The 17,500-nt window shown below is 38.0% G+C and overlaps 1 pseudogene; it reads left to right on the top strand.

Moving 5' to 3' along the window:
• The window catches only part of LOC137971034 (atrial natriuretic peptide receptor 2-like), a 50,840-nt pseudogene that overhangs the window by 9,129 nt on the left and 24,211 nt on the right, over positions 1-17,500 (top strand).

Below are 17,500 nucleotides of genomic sequence, written 5' to 3'. Positions count from 1 at the left end.
TCGGGTCCCGCGAGATGGAGCATTAGTGCACGTCTCCTCTGCCTGTTGTTCGCGTTGTCCTCATTTAGAATTACCCCTGTGCCGTCTGCAAATAGTCTGTTTTGGTCCCCATGGCAGTCGAATGTTTTGATGTGGTTTCGTTCATTATCGTCCATGGTCTTATTTATCCTTGTCGCCAATGTTATGCCCGATTTAGTCGGTAAATAACTAAGGATTACAACGGATTGAACCTTAAATGATAGCTTTATTCCGCATAGACGACTCGTGGTCCTTAACAACAACAGTCAGGCGTTCCATGCCCTACTAAGGGGGAATCTGGGTCCCAATACACTACAGATGTGAGATCCGGGGATTGAACTCGGGACCTCTTGCACCAAGACCGCGCACTTTCGAAAGCCCGGAAGTGACGACACGTTAGAGGGTCGCCATGCTGCGATCGAAAAGGAAAACAAAAAATACATATGTTCCTTCCGACATGTCTGCTTATCATGATATATCATAGAAGATAGAAGGAGATTTGTCATTTCCTTCAGTAATTTTTGACGGGATGGCGTCTAAGCTAAAGTTTTCATTTTGTTTGAACTTTGGCGGTCTCTCTTCGTGTACGACAGGCATAACGTTTGTTGCTACTTTCTCTTTACTTTTCAATTAGAAAGAGCAGTGTAATAAGAAGCCCTTTGGATAGTCTGTTACGACTGCCAGTGATTGATGTTTTTTTGTCACAAAACTCGTGTTTCAAGTTTTTTCTTTGTGAAGAATCTGATTTTTTTTCTGTGTTTGAATCCAAAAATGAGATGATATTTCTGGGAAAGCATTTGTCGGTCTTGAGTCTGTTTTTCTCTAGCGATGCATTAGCCAAGCTTGAGCAACGTACGCTGACTCACTGACGTTCGATTAATAACACCTGTTGTTAGAACAAAAAGCATTAATTAACAACAAGGTGTCTGCATGCCACTTTCGCTTCTGTTCATATGTCAGCAGGCCTCATTGGTGAGAGACGACTGTGACGTTTGGAGGGAAAAAGAGCCTCGTTTAGCCATCGCTGTGTATCCGGCGATTTCAGTGAACCATAATATGTTCACTCACCAAGGTTTTGGACCCCCCAATGTGATATGTTCACCATTACTGTTGGCTGTTCCTGTTTTCAAAGTATGCTAATTATACTTACGTGGCTATTTTGCGAAGGGGTGAATGTGTTTTAAGCCATACTCATGAGTTCTTTGAGACTGACGGTGATGCTCTGGAAATTGCAATTTTTACAGTGTGCAATATTCTATTTCCTAATTTCACTTGTCATTTATAACACTTGGCAAACTGGATACTGATAACGAAGATTATTGTAAGTATTTAATGTGTAAAGTTCGTTGACTTTCATGTAGCGATTGACTAAAATTCATACATCCACGAACAAAAAATCGTATTTTTCATACCGTTTATGTAATCACAATTCAACAAAGGCTAGTTCTAAAACAGGGAATGGGGAATGGGACGGGGAATGGGGAACGGGGAATATCTAAAATATTAATAGGGAATCTCTAAAAGGGGGAATTACTAAAATAGGGAATCTCTAAAAAGGGGGAATTACTAAAATGGGGAATCTTCAAGACCGGGAAAATTAAGAGAGATCTGATCTGTTGATTTTAATCACAAGCTCCGTTTTAACAGTGCAATTGTTGAACCGCTGGTACAATTCTCACAGAAATGCCGGCTGTTAAAATATCAACGAAACAGTGTTTCTATCGTAATCAAAACACCTTGCAATTTTTATTTTAGAATTTGATGACGTCACTGTGAAAACCATATATTGTAATGTACTGAGCAAGCTGGGAAATTCTAAATTTTGGTATTTCTAAATGTCTATTTAGTGGCGAAGGTTTTGTATAAATGATCATTTGAAGATAGACATGGCGTACGTAATGATGTGTTATTTTATTTATTTATTTATTATATATTTTTTTTTATTGTTGTGATTCACACCACGTAAAACACTGGTACATCTACTTACACAATTTACAACTACTAAAATCCATTATATTACCATCAAAACTATTTAACAATTGAATTGCTTACGCACTACTTACAATACAATGCACTTACAATTACAGGTGCTACTTACAATAATACAATTGCAATACCTACTCTACAAAACAATATGATTACTTTTTAAACTTGCAATACCAATTTATACACTACTTACAAAATAATACGATTACAGGTGCTAATTATATTCATATTCTTACATCAAAACAATGAGCAACAAAATAAAAGATACATGCCTGTTAAAAATAAATAAATAAATAAATAAATAAATAAATAAATAATATTGGAGTGAGTACCCATTTCTTTTCAAAGAAGATGTTTTTGTTGATCTTTTTGTTATTGCAAAATAGTTTGCACGCGAGCTACAAATAATCATGCAAATTCAAACAGTTAGTCAAATCAGATGACATAGTTTCTTGTCGTATCGGGCTGGTAGTCGACGGCTTATTCTATAATCGTTTTCACACCGACTTACGAGTAAACAAACATGTGACTTTAATATAAACAATAAGATTCGTTTTTCTTTTATTCGCCAGGACAGATTCAATCCAAACCCTCCCAAATAGCTTTATAAACGGGCTGATTTTCGTCGACTCAAAACTTCACAGTCGAAAAGAAGTCAATGACGTTGACTGACATTTCGCCGACAACCTGAAGCGAAAGTTGTCGAGACACCAGTCATTCACTTTACCTTGAACTTAAATAACGCAGTAATGAACTTAACCATTGAGAGGAAACAGGGAAGAAACAGGAAAATGGAAGGTTCGGCTTCTTTATACGTGGATGTCGCAGTGACAAGAATGACAAGATTAAAAGTCTCTTGTTCTCCCTTACGGTTTTCACGGCAAAGTCCGCCATTTTGAAACGGTTCAGTGGTCGAAATCAGCAGCTCATGACCTTGACGCGTTCATTGCTGGGGTTTTTTGAGTTTAAAAATTTCGTTATTAGTATGTTACTTAGCTCGTACATTTTCCCGCGCTTGCAGCTTCGATGTTATTTGTTTCCTTATTTGGGAATACAGTTGGTGTTCCTAAAATCCCCAACTTTGTTCCAAGGAAAAGAGTTGTAAGTTACACGCTTCAAGGTCATGTGCTTCTGTCGAAGTACAGTATTTGTATGACCATCTCGACGCGACAGAACTTACGTAATAGGGAGCTTAAGCACGCGCGTTTTTAACACGCGGACAGCAACCGGAAGTGAGCTCTTTTCCCTTTTAACTTGTCTTCACAAAACCACATTTATATCGATAAGTATCTTTTCACTATTAGAGACCCTAAGTTTAAAAATCTGGGAGAGACCGCTATCCTGGCGTGCGAAATATTCACTTCCAGTTGCCGTCCGCGTCTTAAAAACGCGCGTGCTTAAGCTCCCTAATAGGGAAGACACAGACAGCGACCGGAAGTGAGTTGTTTTCCCCTTTAACTTGTCTTCACACAACAACATTTACATTGCTAAGTGTCTTTTGTTCATTAGAGATGATTAGTCTAAAAATATGCGAGACACCACTGCCCTGGCACGCGAAATGTTCTCTTCCGGTTGCCGTCCGCGTCTTAAAAACGCGGGTGCTTAAGCTCCCTAATATTTGAAGTGCGCTCATAGATAATATAGAAGGTCAAGCATTTTTGTGCAAAGCTATGGTAGATTAGGGAAGATATCGTTGACGTCACCTATTGTTATTAAAGTGCCAAACAGAACCTCATTGGCTGTCAAAACAAATGGTCTTTCGTTCCCGCGGTTGGCACATTTGAATAACAAAAGCAATGTTTGTAAAAAGATATCTCCCCTATTTGTTCTCCAGTTATTTTTCTACTCGTTCTGTCAAGCTACCTTTCACCTTCGGAAGCCTACGAAGTCTGTGAAAGTCTGTTAAACTTCAAATGATTGCTGAATACTTAATGTAAGTCACCATTACGGTAGGCATTTAACTATGGAATCACTGTCCTTCGGCAGATGTTTTTAGAACAAAAGGAACGTAATGTGTTTAAAAAAATAGAGACTTATTCTAGGTTGTTAAGATTCGACAAAGCGCAACTGCTCGACATTATTCTGTCAGACAAACTGCACAACCGGAAAGTTGCGCATGGCTTATTCACACTAACACAAAAGGGTTTAAGTCAACTGGACTTAACAAAATGATAAAATCAGCTTCAGAACCCTAAAGGATTGGCGTAGACATTATGTATCTATGCTTTTAATATTATTATCAAAGGACTAAAAATAAGTATGTTTGTCACCTTAAAAAAAAAAATTACCTTAAGGGCTATTTCACACAGAATGTCTGTAAAATCTAGTTGTTCCTCCTTGGGAAGAAAAAGGAAATAAATAAATAAATATATATATATATATATAAAAACAAAGAAATGGAAATTAAGAAACCATATTTTCAAAGACATCTGCGATCTCAATTGAACACCAATGTATGACTGTTTCGACGTTTGAATACGTTTTGTAATACGTTTTATGTAAATGAAAAAAGGGATGAAAGCTGAGTTAACTGAAAAGATGTTGTTTTTATTGGTTTAGTAGTATAATACATTTAAAAGACCCTAAAAATTGATCGTTTATAGTCATACGACGCGAAAATTAGTTTGGGGAGTTAGTTTAATAATATACCATATGCTAATTTAGACCAACATGGTGTGGTGTAATTTTAAAGTTTAAAGCAATTCATTTTGACAATGACGTCGATTTTTCCATTTTTATTCAGCGAAGGGCTTGTGGTAGGCGCTGGCAAGCTGTTCATTATTGTCAAAGGGTAAAGGGTGAAACAAAGACGCTCGAGAATTTAAGTTGAAAGGTCAGTGGTGCTCAGATAAACGTATTCCGCTCCGGGTGATGTATAACTGATGTATATTATTAATCCGGTCGAAGTGCGAATTTGAAGTCTATCTTACCGCATAGGGTCGAAGGTGTTGTGATAAATAATGTTGAATATGTGATATCGTCAATATTATACTTCCCAATCCCTTTACTAATCGATTTCTCGTCGCATTCTCGCCGATTCGGTGGTTTAACCGAACCCATCCGTTTTCATTCAGCTATTTTGAGAAACGAAGAAGTCGACGAGATCGACAGCAACAGTGAACAGCTTTTTACTAAAGAGCGAAAAGAATTGATGTCAGTGCTACAAGCTCTTATGCACTAATGCGATGTACATTTCCTTGCCAAACACGTGAAATAACCAAATTTGAGGTTACGTGGTGGACGTAAACACCTGACGATATAATTTCAATTTTCTCTATTAACCGTTCATGCCATTGAAAACCACTTGGCTTCTTGTATGTTGTTGCTATCCAATTCTTTACTCGAGCATTTCTTGAAATAGTTTCTTAAAATGATTGCAACAACGAAAAGACATGGTTTTAGATCACGATGTTCTCGCAGCCGTCCGGCGTTCTTTTACTTAAGCTCGGTGGTAGATTTATCTTTAATCCATAACTTCAAAACTTGGTTCACAAATTGTAAGCCTTTTTCGTTCCATTCTCAAGGCCGAATTCGTATAAGACTGAGTTCTTCAGTTGTACTAGATAAGACAATTTCCTAGCGATCGTATTCATTGGAAAATGGTATATGAATCACCCCATTCGTAGTCGTAGAAGATTTGTATGTTCTGTGTTGTTGACCTTCACTAAACAGTTCATTCCAAGCACAAATAATAGATTTCATTTGCAAATTGCCACTGTTTTCCAGATGCAGTCGCTGGTTTCAAAAGTGAACAGCTTTTGATATTAACTTATTCAGGACAAAATATTTTCTGCCAAACTGAGCCACGAATTGATGATCGTTAGCAAAAAGGAGTTTTCATGTCATTTCACTTTAAAAGAGAAATCGAGGAGCTGCCAAGCAGTTGTTAAGAATGGGAGAATGAAATCTATTTATTTGAAGGTTTGAACTTATGTTTGCAAGATAAATACCCGACATTCTCTGACTTTACAAGACGTTTTCTTTATGAGTGTATTTTTCTTTTAATTTTTCGCACGGATTTCTTAATATTCAAGATCACCTAGACAGTAAAAGATGAGCGTTGGATATTTCGGTTTAATTAACACGATGATGTATTAAACACTGAGGTAGAATTGCTGAAAATTAAAGATGTTTTAAACTGACTTTGTTTGTGGTCGACACTGAGGAAGGAGAAGAAGAAGATAACTTTGTTTAACGAGGGTAAAACACTTTACAGTAAAAACTGATAAACTAGTGGCCCTCACTATACTATACATAAAATCTACTAAATAAAATGATTAATGACTAAAAAGTAGAATAGAGATGACTTAAGAAATGGAGAAATGGTTGAGTCCTTCTTATGATTTCTTAAGATAATTTACATACATTTTCTTAAAAAGCCTCACTGTGACATTCTGAATAGATGTAATAACAGGGAGCTTATTCCACTCTTTCACTGCCGCCACTGCTAAGGTCCTTCCTCCCTCTGTTTCGCGCGAGTATTTTGGGCATCTTAGGGTTATGCTTCCACACCTCGACTGCCTCGTAGAAATATCATTAATCCATGTCAGTGTGAAGGACAGATACTCAGGGCATTGGCCATTAAGGCATTTAAACATTTATAGGAAAGTGCCTCGCGTGGGACCTCGCGTCCCGTTCGCACCCTCCCTTTTGGGTCTTCGTACATGTATCATCGTATTAAGTGCTACTGTTGTGTGTGTGTGTATGTGTGTGTGTTTTTATTTTTGAAGTCAAACCCAATAAAGCTGTTAAAAAAAATAAATTAAAAAAATAAACACTAGGTATAACTTGATTAAATTAGAGCGGTTTTCAATTGAGTGTCGAAAGCAATTAACAAATTGCTTTGGTTTTGCATTCCTTCACTCAGTGATTGGTTCAAAGTTGTGGCGCCACTTTTTCAACCAATCAGAAGTGGCTCGCGTGCGCACATTTTCCCGCGCTTTGTGTCGGCTACGTGTAATTCGTGTTTTGATTGGTTTACTGGATTGTCTCCGTCCTTTTTGATTGACCAAAGTAATTACTTTGGTTTTGGTTTTTCGACACTCAATTGAAACTCGCTCTAATTTCGTCATAAAATGGTAACCAATCCAATTTCTTGAAAAGCTCAATTGTGCTCTTCTCTTTTGTTCTAACTCCGAGAATTACCCCAGCGGCTCTTTTTTGCAACTTATACACCCTTCTTATATTATTCGTGGAGGTCGAGCCCCAGATAAAGCTACCGTACATTATGACTGCTTTGATTGTAGCGTTCTACAAAGTAAGACGCTCATTTAGAGGAAGATTATGTCTAATAGATCTTAAAGTTCCTATCCGCTGGACAAGCTTTTTGCGCACATGGTCTAGATATGGTCGTTAAACGACAACTCCTGGTCAATATGCACAACCAGTAACTCGCAATGTATAAATGACGCTGACTGAAGCCGGCTGGCCAAGCGTCTGTGTACACATGGTTCATGGTTCATGGTTCATTTATTTCACACTATTACATAACATTAACATAGAAAGAAAAATATAGTCACAACATATGGTTGCAAGATAAAATAATTACAGTACAGGTTATAAAATGAGTATGGTTGTCAAAGTAGCGAAGGCTTTCTAGTTGACCACGATCTACTTTTAAGTAAACGAAGAAATGACACTGAGCTTTACTAGGATATATAGTAGAAAACGTTTGTAGAGCCTAGGACTAATGTACAGAAGAAAATTACAGGTATATAACTTAAGCGTGCTAGAGATATACTGAACCACGCGAGAAATCTATACAGGACAAGCTTAGCAAAAGGGGAAAAAATTAAAAGGAACATACAAACAAACAGACAACAACAACAGCAACAACGACAAACAAAAACAAAAGAAAAGAACGACACGTCATCAACAACAGCAGCGGTAACAAACACAAAAATATAAGAAGACAATTATTATTATTATTATTATTATTATTATTATTATTTTATTTTAAACAAGCTCCATTATTATTATTAAATAGTTACACAAAGGGAAGAAAGCTTTAAATGACATCGTTTTTGAAAACTTAAAACTGAAATATTGTCGACGAGGATGATGATGACGATGATTTGATTATTATTATCATTAATGTTACTATTAGTTCATTTTTGAAGATTATTTCAGAGCAAAGAAGAAACGCTTAGAGGAGGAAAGACGGAGAAAAAGAGGAAACGCTTATTTAAGCGTCACATCAGCTCTTAAAGTGAAAGCTCAATATATTCCCGCCATTAATTCAATCCACAATTGGGCACATTTGAAAAACAAGCACAGTTATTTATTGGTAAAAAAAAAAAACAATTTTCACACGCAATTAAATGCATAAATTTAAATCAGTGTTACGGCCGCTCTTACTGAATTTTCTGTTATTGAGCAAATTATGTTTCCAATTTAGGATCCGGTTTAATTTTTAGGGAACTGGTTAATGTTAATCTGTAAAGTTTAGTAACGTCGTACTTTCAAGGAGTTCGGTTATGTTCTCGTCCTTTCTGAGAATAGTTGTTGTATCGCTGATCGATTTGCTGCCGGCATGTGTGGGTAGTTTATTCATCACAGCTGACTGGTTTATATTCAGACGCCACTGGGACGCTTTTGGACAGAATTCAGCCCAGAGGTAAAAATAATTTAATTACTCATGCCTTACAGTGATCAAACAAGTCATAATCTGCACTGCACGCAGAAGAGAGAAATCACAACTGAAGCTGGCAGGTGTTTGCGAGTAAACGATGCCCGACAACGACATAGTACTGAGAGTTGACGCCTTCTATCAGGCTTGTCCTTATTCCGATGATTTCACATCGTTCTGACGCCGTTTATGCGACCTACAGTTCATGATTTGTTCTCAGGGACACAAAATGTTGTATCCTGAACGTTGATTACATGGACATGCATGCGAGTTGCTTTTACCTGTCGTTAAAAGCAGTCACTCGCGTAGGATGAAGTTCTGCGAGATGAAAATTACAGTTTTGCGAGTGTGGCCGGCAAATCGGAAGTAGACGAAGTCATCTTGTGACAATTTTTGCATTCGAATTTCAAACTAGCTGTAGAGAGATACGAATTAGTATTTTTTGTCGAGTGGTAATTAAATCATTTGTCATGATATCGTCAGCCTTTTATAGCATGGAAAGTGTTTCGATCGGTAAGCGGTGAGGTAGTTTTATCAAATTTTCAAGTGCAGCTGTGTTTTGCAGCACGGTTGGCGAACCGACGTTTCGTCGTAACCGATCTGCGACGACCTGAATTTTAAATCAACTTTCCTCGGTTGTGTAAGAAGTAAACATTAGCTGACCGTGAAGTCTTCTTCGATATATAATATCACTGGAATATTCTGAGAACTAAAAAGTGCTACTCAACTATCCTGTCTGTTTTAGTACAAATTGATTTTTTTTCTCGTTTGAAAAATATCAGCAGTTTGCATCTCAAATACCAGCCGAAAATAATTGCCATCCTTTTGAATGATACCACCAGAAATTGAAAAGCAAATAACTCGGTCAGTTTTTTGATAAAAGCTTTTAGTTCCATAGTGCAGGTAGAAATGCCGAGATATTTACGTAACTATTTTATGCACGGCGTTTAATCTTCGCTGCGGTTTTACAAGGTTAGTCAAGTTCCCGTTTACCAAATTGTGGCCAACTGGACACGCCGACGCTCTTACATGCAGCCTTTTAGATAGGGAATGTCAACTTTTACTGTATTTGTAGCGTGCACACTGCTTTTCGTTTATTCTTCATGATGAGCTTTGACAAACCTATAATAAATGGACGCAGATTTCGCGCTGTTAAAGATGTCAGTGGGAATTTTTGCATGGTTTATTCGAGGTTGAAACCTATCAGCAAGTATGTCTTTGTAGAATCATCCACATCCGGCACCATTTGTCTGCCTTCATTAATCATGAAAAAGTCTACTTTTTGGGGTGATTTTTCAAAGTGTTTTGGGTTAGTATTCTCAATAGACAAGGCTGATAAACTTGTAATAAAATAACAAGTTACTTTTATCTGCTTAATTTTGTGGAAGCTTATAGAGTGAAGTACAATTCCTCTCCAAAGTGACATACGTCTCTTCCTATCGATTTTTCACAGATTTATCTTATTTCCTCCACTGCTTTTAAGGCAATCAGGGATAATAAGATTTTTTTTGACAATTTGTCGAGTTAATATGTTCGCATGGTTGATGAGGCGATGCAAATGACTTTCATTCAGATGCTTTTTGCGGAACCTTTCTTCATGACATCAAAGAAAGCAGAGTTATAAAGTCGGTGAGTGTACCGCATGGAGATTTATAATTTTAATCCTTCCTGATTCTGTACGTTTTCGAGAAGTCACAAGGGTGGGCACTTTGTTTCGAATCGCCAGATGGTTAAAATAGTAGGGAATGGATCATGACGAAGCATGGTATTATTATTTTGGTCTTCCTTGACAGTCACTCACGATAAACTGCTCTTGAGTGCAGATGAGATTATTTCACGATATTGGTGTGTTCGAGTTTTTAACACTTTTCCTTTCGGGTGGCCAACAATTTGCCATTTTGAGGTCAAACGTTTGGAGTGGCTTGTGAAGTCAAAATATTGACTTGATGTTTTCCCCAAACGCCTTTCATTTTCTCTCGATCTGTTCTTCGACTTTACTTTATTCAGCTGTTCAAGCTGTTCACGGCCCTCCTCGCTTATGAGTTATCGGTAAAGATCTACGGTTGTCGAACGATCTTAAGTCCTGATAAAATGACTCACCCTTTAGAAGAGGCGCTTTTAAGTTGTTGCAAACACCTGGCTAGGTAATAAAAACAAGTCGAAATTTCTTTCTCTCAGTCTCTGAGAGATCTGTCTGGATGTCTAAATTTTTAATACGCAGGAAAAACTGGTTTTGCCATTGCGAAGTCACCCATTTACTGAACTAATTGTTTACATCCTTAGATGTCGTTTTAATTTTTTTCATCTATATACAACCGATGCAAGTTCTTGTTTCAAAAGTAGTCAGTAAAATAGTCCTCGCCCTCTTATATTGGCTTTTCAGTAATTAATTTTCATGTGACGTCATGAGCTCCATCTTTGTTGTGCGTGACACTGTTGTTATCTGTTTCGCAAGAGCTTAGTTGAAAGCAACCTATACGGAAAGATAGTGACAGTCTCAGTGTACCCTTGCATTGAGATCAGTTCCCTGGGAAGGAGAGTGATGGACAGATGGCAACAGATCGGCTCGTTGCATTTATAATAATCGGTGAGCATAATTTTGTGTCCTGTCTTTTCAGCATCACATCACCTTTTGATGACTTCCTTTGGAGGGCAACATATCTCGTTAAAAAAAAAAACAAATAAGACCACTTCATTTAAAACCAAAAGTGTTCGAGGCTTTCAGCAAATCGCGGCGGACTCGAACCCGAGTAGCTCAGGTCAAAGGACCAGCTTTTTTAGGCTCTCTGATAGGTTACTTTTCCTAGACACATTACAAATACTCGCAGAAAGAACAAATGGAGTATTCTGTTTTGAAACAGTTTCAGTCAGACTCGGTAATGGCATCTCGTTTAAGAAATATAAGTGGTTTTCGAAACAACAAGACTTTCCATCGATTAAACGTCTTGTCAGTTTCAATTAATGCCACTGGAAAAGGGAACATTGGCGTGAAATGAAAAAAAAAGTGTTCACGGCTTTCATAGGTTTAATTACAACTCCGCACACTGTGGACCAAGAGTTGACTTTTCGACATAAAATTAAATTGCACGCGATGGAAAATTTTAAGACACATACAGTGGCCACCATTTCCTGTTGTTTTCTTCCGGCCAGTTTATGATCTCAGTCGATTTATTTTTGACCGATTGGTGAAATTTCGTATCTTTTGTTTGTACGCCATCGTTACCTTACTTTTAAAGCTCATTTTGCTTTTTTTCAGTTTTTATTCAGTCTGACAGTAATTCAACACTCATATCGTCCGTGTTTCACGAAACTCAAAGCTTGGACAAATCGAAATGACAAAAACACCCCCTCTCCCTGAAATCATTGATGAATCTGCGAGCAAGGCGATGCAAGTAATTTTTTCCTCATCAGTCGACAGGTGGAGGGGGTGGTCTTAATTTTTCATTTGAAATGTCCAATGTTACTTATCGTTGTTATTACACTGAGTTTTGTATAAATATAGTTTATTTTCTTTGTTATCATAAGCTGATATCTGTGATTGACGCATAGGTACGAAATATCCTGTGTACCCCACAATCGACGGGAGCACAGACCACATCTTGTCCTTCTTTGGATTCTCGATTAAATTACATTGATCAACAAGACATACGTGAAGTCATTCCGCCTTGCTTAAATACTCAATCTGTTCATGTTTTTTGAAAGTCTCTGGTTTGATTTGTAACGTCAGATTAGCAGCATTAGAAGCTCGATTATAGCGAATTGTGTTTGCAATAGCGTTGGTAATGCTCTCAGTCTAGGACTATATAGCATTAAAAATTATGTGAAAACAAGGCATGGCGTAAATGGATTAATTAAAGAAAACAAAGCAAAGAACCCAAACTAAATATTTTTGCGAGGAATACCTTTCAATTGTTCCTAGTCATGTGGATAATTCGCAAAGAAAAATTATCGGAATGCGACGTGGTGATCGGCTTTCTTTAACAAACGGGACACTGACCCAGACTTTTAATTTGCTAATGTGACATTGACCGCGTGAAAGTTAGGACTTTATTAAGCACTGCATGGAAACTACTTGCGAAAGAGAAAGATCATCGTTGTCAAGCGAAAAAGGCTTTTCAGCCTGGAAAAAAAAAATCGAAGTTTAAACGGGAATCGACATTACGCGGCTCTCTCTACCACCTGAGGTGTATCTGTTGCCGGTGAAATCCGTTCTTAGGTTGAATGATCCGTTTTACGTAGGCTAAATTGGTGATCCTCATTTCACCTAAGCTGAATACGCACTCAGATGAATTGAAGAAACTTTTTTGGAGCCTAAATTAAGCCTCGAGAGAAATTAGGGTCATGTTATGATTAGTGTTAGTTATTATACGTCGATGTCAATTGAATTATTATACAGAACTGAAATAATGAAAAGAGCTGTGTTGGGTTGAGCATGTTCGTCGTTGTAGTGTAATGCTGGTGAAGACGCAGGACTGTAGATCTGGAGGGCCCGAGTTCGAGTACCGGCAAATGCACAGTATAATTGTTTGTTCCCTTAATGCGTTGTAATGCGTTGTAACATGACCTTAATTTCTCTCGAGGCTTAATTTAGGCTCCAATACCGCGCACCGGTGGCTCAGTTGGTTGAGCACCAGGCTGTCGCGCGGGAGGTCGTGAGTTCAACTCCGGCCGGACTGAAGTGCTGCCTTTGTAATTACATCTGCAAATGGTTAGACTCTCGAATCTTCTCGGATAAGGACGATAAGCCGGAGGTCCCGTCTCACAACCCTTCAATGTTCATAATCCTGTGGGACGTAAAAGAACCCACACCCTTGTCGCAAAGAGTAGGGCATGTAGTTCCCGGTGTTGTGGTGTGTCTTCTGTACTATATCATGGTTGGGAGGGTAGTTGTTCGACCCCCACCACAGCCTGTTTCTCTGTTGAGGTGAAAGTGATTAAATAAATAAATAAATAAATAAATAAATAAATAAATAAATAAATAAAGGAAATTTATTACCTAGAGGAATAAATGATTTTATGCGCCTGGCAATGCTAGTTAATTTTTTACTAACTATGATCAGTTTACATACGGGATTCTAATTTAGGACATACATAAGTGGCATAGGACAAGTTCAGTCCTCTTTTTCTTCAGCTCCACGAAGGAAACGTTTTTTCAGTGTTCTAGAATGGTTAGGTTAAGCGAGCCAGAGGCATAAATGAAAATACAGAAACCGATAGATGATACGAAACATTAAGAAGATTTGTTGAGATGCGTAAGACAGAGCTTGAGCAAGGTAAGGTTTAAGTGTCCTCAGACCTTTTTGGGGGGTTGATAGCTGCGTTAAACATTCAACCTTAGTAGGTAAAATGAGGATCACCAATTTAACCTAGGCGAAATCGGATTCAACCTGATAACGGATTTGACCGAAAACATATCAACCTAACAGATGGTCAATTTCAAGTTCATTTCATATGCCATAAGAGCTGAGAGCATGCGTGGTAGAGATCACGGGACATAGACACGGTTGGCATGGGGTGTTAACCATTTACAGCAAATTTACGAAAATTCCGGTTGAAATTTCCATCGGGTGAAAAACGTGTCCCCTTAATTCAAGTCCGTTCGCGACCTTGTTTTGGGCGTCAATATTAAAAATATGGCCGTGAATATTCTGGAATTGGTGAGACCTTTGAAAACTTGTAAATGGAAGACACTTTTCCCAGAGCTCTTCTCTCCCTCAGTCAAGAGAAGAGCTCTGGGGTCGAGATTGGTTATAGTGTGGTTGTATTTCACATGGCGCCCGTAATATTAATACGAGGATCAGCAGTGGCTTTGGTTTGCCAATGAGACTGTGGGTTTTGAAGCATAAAGCTTCCAAATAGTGCTCTCTTTCTTCTCGTTTGTCATCTTCATTTTAACTGATTCCCCATATTCTTTTTTTAACAGGCCTGGAGTCTGAGAACTACTGTGAACCAATATAGTTAATGGTCAGCCTTTTGAACTGAGACGTACCACTGGCCTACGAAGCAAATCAAATCAAATCAAAGTACACATAGCTTTAATCGACTGCACGTGATGGTGTAAGTGCAATTTGTCGCGTGAAGGTTGATTCAGTGGTAATTTGAAGATAAACACCTACTGGTCGTGTTTATTTTACCTTGGCTGATACAATTTTAATGCTCACTACATGAACTCTAGTTGGCATCGAAGAAAGGAAGTTGGTACGAACGTCCATAACTCCATGTTCCTATTATGAAATCAACAACACTTACATGGGTATATGAATTGAGTCACCCGTGAAGCAACATGATGTAGAATTTGCCTAACTGGCTCTTGGCGAGGTTTATTTACTGTGAACCATTTTTGTTACCTACTTGAAAAACGCTATGGCACCACCAACAACAGCACCGATTTACGGCTTAACGCGAACGCTTGTAGCATTAATGCTTGGTTTTCTGTTATCTTCTTCATTCACGGACGCAAAAGACTATACAATAGGTCTGTTGATTCCCATGGAGAAAGCCCTGTTCACTGAGAGAGGAAAATACTATGCGGCCGCGATTACCATCGCCGTGGAAGATATAAACAAGCAACGACACCTATTACCGGGAAACAACATTTCATTTATATGGAACGAGACCAGTTGTTACGACGAAAAAAAGACCATTCGAGCGCTTATATATCAGATATACGAGGCTAAAGTTTCAGTTATTATTGGACCCGGATGCAATTGCAATACTTCAGCTCGAAATGCTGCCGCGTTTAATGTACCAATGATTTCTTATGTGAGTAGACGTTTTATTTCTTTCTCCTTTCAGCGTCTTCTGTACATGAAATGAGGTTTGTTGATTCCTCCATAATTTTTCTTATCTTTTGTGCTCGTGCAACTTAATTAATTCGGATTCAATTCATCTTCGTCTGATGGCTCTAACTATGTTATTTTATGACACTATATTAACTTCGCCACACATAAATTATAAGGAAGAAAATTTACACTGAATCGTTGACAAAAAGAGGATACTCAGGGATTATTAGAGATTATTTACATTGCATTTTAGAAAGCTATCTCTATGTGTTGATTGAAACAAAGAAGTGATCTGAAAAGGAACGTACCTCAATTCCAAGAATGAATTTCCTCTCCCCTAACATTGACCAACTTTGCTATTGCTATCACTGCAAAACTGGCGTGACATTAATGTCGTCATGACAATTAAGGGATCAATATTCTCTAGCACTTTATGGACTAAGGTAAAGTGCTTACCAAAATTAATACGTTTATATTGCGTGTCTAAAAGCTGCCGGAACTGAAGCGCAGCATGTTCCAACGACTTCCATTTCAGAAAAGATAAAAAATTCACACAGGCGTGCAAAAATTAAAAAGTTCAGCTTTCCGTTGGGTTCTTGAATGACACGAAATTCTTTAATCATAGGCTGCATTGGATTCACAACTCGTACCAAAACGTTCACAGGTCATGACTAACTTTTAGACACCAGTCTATATTTTGAAGCTGGATGCGGTGGCGTTCAATTCCGTGTATAGGAAATGCTCTATTCGGTTGAGTCTGAATATCATTTTACCCAGTCTTTTAAGATTACTTACAATATCTGTTTCTTCCTTCCGGTAAAACTTCCCCTTAGGAATAATTAAGAACTATTCACCGACGTGAAGGTGGCTAGTGGTGGATATATTGTCGGTCAAATCCGGTCTTCAGGTTGAATCCGTTTTTACCAAGGTTAAATTGGGGATCCTCATTTTAGCTAGGTTGAATATGCACTCTACCTACAATAGTTTAAAGCAACTATCAAACCCCCAAAAGGGACTGAAAACACCTGTACATTCCCTCAAGCTCTGTCTTACGCATCTCAGCACATTTTCTTAATGTTTGGCATCATCTAATCGATATCTGCATTACAGTTGTATTCATAGACTTATCCGTTCATCCGATCAGTCTCAACATTACAACATAGCAAGGGAACAAAGGACTGTAATATACACTTACAGATACTCGAACTCGAACCCTCCTGATCTATAGTCCTGTGTCTTTACCACCACACCACAACGACGAAAATGCTTAATTTAAAGCAGTTCTTTTCATTATTTACTTTTGTAAAATAAGTCAATTGATCTTAATATATATTAACCAAAACTAATTGTAACCTTACTTTTTCTTTAGTCTTAATTTAAGCTCCAAAAAAGTTTCTTCAATTCATCTGAGTGCGTATTCAGCCTAGTTAAAATGAGGATCACCAATTCAGTTTAACCTGGGTAAACACGACAATTTTCCCGGAAATTAAAGTCCGGCAGATTGAGACTTCAACTTTGAATAAGATCGGCTGTCATTTGGATGGACATAGGCCAAGCCAGCACTTCTAACTTAATCCGTTCTTGTGGCGATTTTTTTGTTAGTCCCCTTCGCAGCCGTTTTTTGGATGTCACGCTGCGGAGACTAACTTTTTGTGGGTTTCTATATTTTTTTACAGCTGTGTAGAAGCCCTGAACTTTCAAATAAGAAACTTTACTCCACATTCATCAGAACGTACGCTCAAAGTACAAAAATCCCAGAATTCTTGTTCAAGCTTCTTGATTACTTCAAATGGACCACTGTTGGGATTCTGTTTGAGAAAGCCTGGATAAATATCTTCAACGACTTTAAGAAGAAGCTGAAAGATATCGTAGTACGGATAGAGGAACAACTTCCTGATAGCCGTGAAATTGATCAGTTGCCAAAACACCCGGAGCTAGCAGAGATCATGAAACGGATCAAGAACGACGCTAGAAGTAAGTTAACGAAAACGACCTACCACAGAGTTTCTGGAACTCTCCCTTTTCTAGGTTTGAATTCTGTTGACAATAGATCGGAAACTAAAGCACTACGACAACAAGATGTAAG

This window comes from Montipora foliosa, chromosome 9 (assembly GCF_036669935.1).
Source record: "Montipora foliosa isolate CH-2021 chromosome 9, ASM3666993v2, whole genome shotgun sequence".
NCBI lineage: Eukaryota > Metazoa > Cnidaria > Anthozoa > Scleractinia > Acroporidae > Montipora > Montipora foliosa.
Note: the sequence above shows the minus strand (reverse complement) of the source record. Positions and strands in the feature narration are given on the sequence as shown.